At 46.2% G+C, this 7328-nt stretch overlaps 1 pseudogene; it reads right to left on the bottom strand.

Moving 5' to 3' along the window:
- Positions 1-307: 307 nt before the first annotated feature.
- On the bottom strand, positions 308-1258 carry LOC114709337 (annotated as a pseudogene).
- Between the last annotated feature and the right edge of the window lie 6070 nt (positions 1259-7328).

Genomic DNA, 7328 nt, shown 5'->3' on the forward strand with positions numbered 1-7328 from the left:
GCAGGTGGCAGGAAAGCTGATTGCTGGGTAAGGAGCCCTGTACAGGTGGAAGGGACTTCGGGAATTATCTGGTTCATTTCATATGATTGATATTATTATTATTATTATTATTATTATTATTATTATTATACTATTATTATTAATTTTGTTTTGTTTTTTTTTTGTCTTGGAAACTTTAATATCTGTGAAAAAGTCCTCCGAACCCTTCCCTACGACTCTACATCAGTCTGTGGCTAGCAGGCTCCATAGCATAACTCACATGTCTCCCTATGGGGTGACACCTGTTCTGTCCCAAAGACCAGCAGCTTCAGAGGCCAGGGCCATCCGTGTAGAGTGCAGGAATGGGTCTCATTGGGAGCCACCTGGCTGGGCCTGGTTGAGACACAGACTCTGGTCCTGTGTGGGTGGGCCTTGTGGTGGCATGTAGGGACAGAGGGAGGGGGACCTTGGTACCCCATGATTCTCTCTTCAGGCCTGGGCAGAGCTCTTTAAAGGTCCCAGTGCTCAGCTGTTGGCACTGTCGTGCCTCGTGGGCTGTCTCTGGGAAGAAAAGCTCTTTGCATCCTTGTACAGTGTCCTGAGGGCTATGACGGGCAGTCCAGGGGTCCCCATAGATCTCAAGATCATTCCTACAAGGACTGGTCCATTTCCAAAGAAGTGGATGATGTTAAAGCTGTCCTCATCCAGGCTGCTGAGGCAGTAGCACTTATCCCCAGTATTAGGGGATAAGACACCCGAAGTTTATCATGCCTCCTAGGGAGAATCTCAGGCCCTTGCCAGCAAATTCTGTCTTCAGGGCTTCCACAAACTTCTCCCGGATCTTCTCCTTTTTGTCCAGTTCAGAAGAACTCAATCCTCTAGGGTGCAGCTGTGGACGGGCAAAATGTTGAGCATGCCATTCTGAAACTCAACAAGGCTCCACGCTTCTTGGGCAGTCTGAGCAGGGTGGTGTAGCAGAGGCAGAAGTTATCAAGTCCTGAAAGAGCCCCTCCCGAAGGGTGGTTCTGGATCATCGGCTTGGAGGGGACCTGTTCATACTTGTACTGCGCTGTCCTATCTTCAGCCAACACATAATCAGACTGCTCAGTGACTTGATCCCCGTCCCCCAGCTGCTCAGCGATCTTAGTCAGAAGCACCCACCACACCACACCCATCTGCACGCTACTTCTGGCGAGCTGGTGTGAGGGTCCCATCCACCTCAAGCAGCCAGAATGAGTATGCACTCTTTCCTGCAGGCGCCCTCAATGGCGATAGCCATTGCTGCAGCTCTGCATGCCAAGCGCTGTTGTCGCCCATATTATTCTATTTTAATTGCACATGTGACACATACATGCATTCTAATGGTAAAGGACTCATTCTACACACACCCCTTGCACTCTACACACCCCCTTTTCTGTGCTGGTCCGTCCGCCACTCCAGAAAGAAACAGGCTTGACTACTTTGGGGCTATTGCTGTACTCTCCTTTCTATGTGGCATGAACGTATGTATTTGGGCACGCATTCATCCATCTTTCCTTAATTAGCGCTGAGTAAGTGAAGACGGCACAGGGCTGGGGCAGCGCCGCCAGTACACACATGTGAACATAATTCACACAGTTCACACGATCCTGTTCTGTGAGCGCACACGGATCTGTGTTTGAAGGGTTGACTGTAGCAGTGGGTGCTGCAGTTGGTCAAACTATTTAGCCCTCGTCCAGCCTCCATTTGCTCATTTTTCAAGCTGTTCAGGCCTCCTGAATCAAGTCAGGACATTCAGGTGATCTTAGCTCAGTGCCTGGCAGAGAGAAGCCTATCTGAGAGCATTAGTTTTCTTCCTTATTCCTCTTTTTCTTACACACACACACACACACACACACACACACACACACACACACACACGAAGTATTCGTGAGCCGGAGGGAAATGCCAAGTCTAATGTGGAGCTGGGCAAGGTTGAATTGACCGGGGTTCAGACTCAGCTCAGGGCTGTAAAATTATGACACACGTTCACATGCAAAAGCCTGTAGCCCTCCCTACAATCTATCTGTGCTCAGCCCCAGTTTTTATGGGGGGCTAAACTGATGCTCTGAGAGAGATGTCATCGCCTGGGCCAAGGTCACACACTGAGCAATAGAGGTGAGAATCATTCTAGGCACATGGAACCCAGGGCCCAGGCTGCTCAGCACCATGCTTAACAGCGTCTACTCCCAGTGAGCCATGCTCAACCATCAATACATTCCATAGTGTTTGCCCGTCACAACGACCATCTTTGCTTAGAAAGGCAGCAGGTTGTTGTGGATGCTCCTTCAATGGCATTGGAAGAAAAACAAACAAACAAACAAACAAATATAATCATAAAACATTTTTCTCCAAACTGAAACAAATCCCAAAGAAAGAGTTAATCTGTCTCAGTTTAAAAAAGGAAAGGAAGAAAGGAATAAAGAAAAGCAAAGAAAAGAGAAGAAAGAAAAAAACAAAACAGAGCAACAGGCTTTCCTGATAAATTCAGCTGTGAGAAGAGGCTAGCGGTGGCAGCCTGGTTCGTGATCAGGTGATATGCAGGTTCCCAGAGCTGTTGTCCCGCCGTGCATGCAAGCTGCCCCACGTGTCGCTGTTGCTTCCCACTTTTGTGGTGATATTTTATTTGCATGTTAATAAATAAAGTTTGCCTGGAGATCAGAGGAAGCAGCAGGCCCTTTTAAGTAAACACAGAAGTCAGGCAGTGGTAGCACACGCCCTTAATCCAATCACTTATCAGACAGGGTCTCTGTGGGTTTTAGGACACACTAGGGAACAGAGCCAAGTGTGATGACACAAGCCTGTAGTCCCAGTACCAACCATAGAGACCTGGAGGTCTGTACACACAGGCCGTGACAAGAAAGTGAGGTAGTTGGGCTAAGAGCCAATGAGAGGGCAGAACAGCAAGGCAATAAAGGTGCGGGTAGACAGGAAGTAGCTCACTTTGGAAGCTGTGGTGGGGTGAGGTAAGGTTAGCTGGTGGCTTTTCCTATTTCCTTGATCTCTAAGGCTTTCACCCCTATTTTTGGCTCCATACTTTTTATTTAATATGACCATTTAGAAATTCATCTACACACTTTCTCTTCCTATGAGCTGCTGAATGAGTCTCTTTCCCCTTGGATATGGAAGTCACTTTGGCTACCACAGTCTTCCCTGGGAAGAGCTCTTGGCTGCAGGGTTACATCTTATTTAGCTCTTCTTGCAAAACAGGAATTGTCTCTTCCCATGGTTTGTAATGAGTCTTTCTTTGGACTGCCAGCTCCCAAATAATGACATGGAGACTTCTTATTAAAGTATGAAAACTTGGCCTTAGTTTAGGCTTGTTCCCAGCTAGCTCTTATAACTTAAATTAATCCATTTATATTAACCTACAAACTGCCACATGGCTCGATACCTTTCCTCAATACAGTGTATGTCCAACTTGCTTCATGTCTTGCTGGTGAATCTCCACCTCTCAGAATCTTCCCCTGAGTTCCTATCTCTGCCCAGAAGTCCCACCTATCCTCTCCTGCCTAGCTATTGGCCATTCAGCTCTTTATCAAACCAATCAGAAGGTGGCAGAGACACATCTTCACAGTGTACAAAAAGATTATCCCACAACATTGGTTCTCCTCTTGCTCAAATAAACTCTGGGGAGTTTCACAGGGTCCCTGGGACAGAGTTCTGGACCCTCTAAGGGGGCTGCCTCTGGACATCCCTGGAATTCTGTTCTCAGGAAGCCTGGATGGTGTCTCCAGAGACAAAAGTGGCTATTGTCCATGTAGGATGAAGAAACAAATATGGGGCTAGAATCCCGCTGTCCCCCCACTCCCCTCATTGTGTGAACTGGAGTTCTCTGACAAAAGCCACATCTGTGTTAAAGACTCTATAAGGCTGATTAACTGATTAGGACTCCTATTACTGTAGTGAGTTGGAATGCTGCAGATCTAGGACCAAACTATCCTGAGCTATGTTGAGCTCCTTTGTGGCCATTCATTGCCCATCCACGTGTCTGACCCAGTATCCTTGTAAGTATCAGATGAAGCAATTTGAGATGCAGTAAATGCAATAGACTGCTCACTTCTACAACTTAAAGGCCAAGAACACCGTCAGAAAAGCATCTGAGGCTTGTAGTGGAGATTTCCTTGCTGAAACCATGTGTTCCCACCCACGGATTTGCAACGTGCCTTTCTTTTGTTCTGTAATTATAAAAACTTGACGAAACTCTTGCTGCTTTCAGACATGGCATTTAGAGGTAACCATCGCTCCTATTTGTCTCCAGAACAAACATTGTCTATTCCCCTAGGAGTAAGAGCTGTGCCCTTGTAAGGGTGAATTCCAGAATGAACAGAGGGATAATGAACACTACTGTGTGGTGGGGTTTCCTTTCTCTCCAGGCAGGTGAGGCTGGGAGGCAGCTCCAGGCTTTGGGTTTTAGACATATGTTTGCATCATCATGGAGGCAAAATACAAAGCTTTGTAACAGAAAAGAAATATCCACGTAGAGGAAAGCCATGGATGAGACCTTTCACACCCAGCACATGGGAACAAAGCTGGCGTTGATGAAGTCTCCCTTAAAGAGGCTTAGAAGAGCCAGTCATTTTCTTTTTCAGAGGTAGAGACAGCTACTCTCTGCAGTCAGGGCTGTGAATCGGCTCCTGGCAATTCCGTTTCAATAGACTTCCTCCTCCTCTTTGCTTGAATTGTTGTTGACGGTCTCTGAACATCTGTCTTCCTGACGATGGCCTCTCATTGGAGAGCCTTGTCTCTGAATAGAATGGTACTAAAGTCATCCAGGGAAAAGCTGCCCTGGGTTCGGCAGACATAAGCCTGCTGGCGGTAGCTGGGTTTGGACGGCTGCTATCTTGCCTCTGCAGGAAGCAGGGCAGTTCTGAGAAATGCAAAGTCAGCTGAGTTGGTGTAGCACTGAGAGGCGCTTATGAAGCTTTGCCATTCATCGCTGGATCCTTAAATGAAATGATTTCCAGACTTCTCACATTTCAGATGCCCAAAGGAGAGGGAAGAAAGCCTGAGCTGAAAAGGAGAGAAAAAAACAACCCCCCCAAACCCCAATCACTTTTCAAAAACAGTGAAAAGAAACAGTAGCTTTGAATTGCTGTAGTGGGTACAAAGAAAATGTCCCTGCAGATAAGGCCAGTCTACTGTGGGGACCCTTGTTACCTGACCTAGATGGCCTTAAAGTTGTCCTTAGTTAGACTAAAATTCCTTCCTTCCTTCCTTCCTTCCTTCCTTCCTTCCTTCCTTCCTTCCTTCCTTCCTTCCTTCCTTCTTTCCTTCCTTCCTTCCTCCCTTCCTCCCTTCCTTCTTTTCTGTAAATATACATTTTAATTTATTGAGCAGAAAACACACTAGAAATAGTACTGATCCAGGAAAAGTAGGGTGTCTTTGAATTTGGTAGAGGCCCTCCTTCTCACTTCAGGTAGGTTTTGTCTTGGGGGTCAGAGTGCCAGATACCCACAGTCAACACAAACTTCCACCATGTCAGGGGCCTCCAGGTTCTTGTTCTGTGAATTTGAAGAATGAAAGCCCTGGATTATGGCGAGGGAGTTTCAGATGGGGTACCACTGAGCTTCTAGTCTGGGGGCTTAGGGGCTGATGGCAGGAATTGGGGTGAGGCATGGAAGATGGTCAGTCAAGTTGGCCCACCCACTAGCTGCCAGTCACGTTCTCAAGTGTAGCTTCTGGGTGGGGTAATAGGTGACAGAGGACAGGAAGCAGCACTTTCTTCTGGCACCTTGGCCTCTAGGAGGGATTCTCAGAACCACCACTGTGTGGTCTCTGCCCCACATGACCAGTTTTTATCTTCTGTTCTCATCATTCTGTGCATTTGTTAACAGAACAGTGCATTGGGCATCTCAGGAGGGAGTGGTTATGTGGAGCTTCCCTGAGAAAGGCACGACTCACTGGAAGAAAGCTCTGCCGAGCCAAGTGCTGAGGAACCTGGGCTCTGGGTTCCATGTGACAGGACTTGTTCTCACCTCTGCGACTTGGTGTGTGACATTATTCCAGGTGACGATGTCTCTCAGTGCACTGGTTTCCTCACCTGTCAATCTGGAGCTGAAAGACAGGACAGACGGTTTCTAGGATTGTAGACTTGCATGCAAGACACTGAGTGTAGTGAGAACCTCTGTAGATCTTCCATCATTATAGCCTGACCTTAACCAACCAGGTATGACCTTAACCAATCATGTATGACCTTAATCAACAAAATGGGACCTTAACCAACCAAGTATGATCTCAACTACCCAAGTGTGACCTTAACCAACCAAGTATAACCTCAACCACCCAAGTGTGATCTCAACCAAACAAGTATAACCTCAACCACCCAAGTGTGATCTCAACCAAATAAGTACAACCTCAATTACTCAAGAATGACCTTAACCACCCAAGTTTGACCTTAACCAAACATGTATGACCTTAACCAACCAAGTATGACCTTAATCACCCAAGGATGACCTTAAGCAACCAAGTATGATCTTAACCAACCAAGTAAACTTAGAGAAGAAGCACAATAACTAAGAAAACAGTTCTTTTGATTTCATACTTCCTTGCGCTGTTTCAATCATTTAACTAAACACTTCTTTTATTTAGAAACTTTAATCAGCTAAGGAATCTCTACTTCCAGCAATTAAGGGAAATAACCAGATGGCAACATGGATGGAAAATTTGGTCTATAAATAATGCTTCAATAAAACCAGGGCCACTTTATAGTTAAAATTTAGCATCAAATGACCCATTTAAAAAATAGCAAGTAAACCCTCAAGCTAGCGTGTCTTATGCCTAAACCCTTCTCCCATGTCCTTTAAATTTGATGGGCTTAAATATATGGGGGTATTACAGTCTTTTATGGGTGGAGATAAAATAAAACAAAACAAAACAGCTGGCTTCAAGTTCTGGTCAGGGTGACTTACCTTTACTTAGGAAAGCTTAGAGTGAAAAATGCAGAGCTAAGAAAGTACCAGAAAACAGCAGCAAGTGGGTTTAGGTGGATGAGGCAGGACCTCAGGAGAACAGGAATCCTGGGAGTTGATTCAGGATGCTCTGCTCTGAGCTTGTCAAAGGCTTTTGAGGAAATGAAGGAAAGAGCCATGGAGCCTCTGAAAGAATAAGACCATCCTTAGGAGGGTTGACTCAAGAAAGAGAAGTATTTAGGGGCGGGAAGAAGTCAAAGGTGCCAAGGGAAACAGATGTAACCTCTGTGAGAGGTGCTGGGGATGCTGATTTTCCCATGTAAGGAGAAGGCTGGAACCATCTTGCTTTGAATTGTGGCACAGATGTGTGTGTGTGTGTGTGTGTGTGTGTGTGTGTGTGTGTGTGTGTGTGTGTGAGAG

This window comes from Peromyscus leucopus, chromosome 22 (assembly GCF_004664715.2).
Source record: "Peromyscus leucopus breed LL Stock chromosome 22, UCI_PerLeu_2.1, whole genome shotgun sequence".
Classification (NCBI taxonomy): domain Eukaryota; kingdom Metazoa; phylum Chordata; class Mammalia; order Rodentia; family Cricetidae; genus Peromyscus; species Peromyscus leucopus.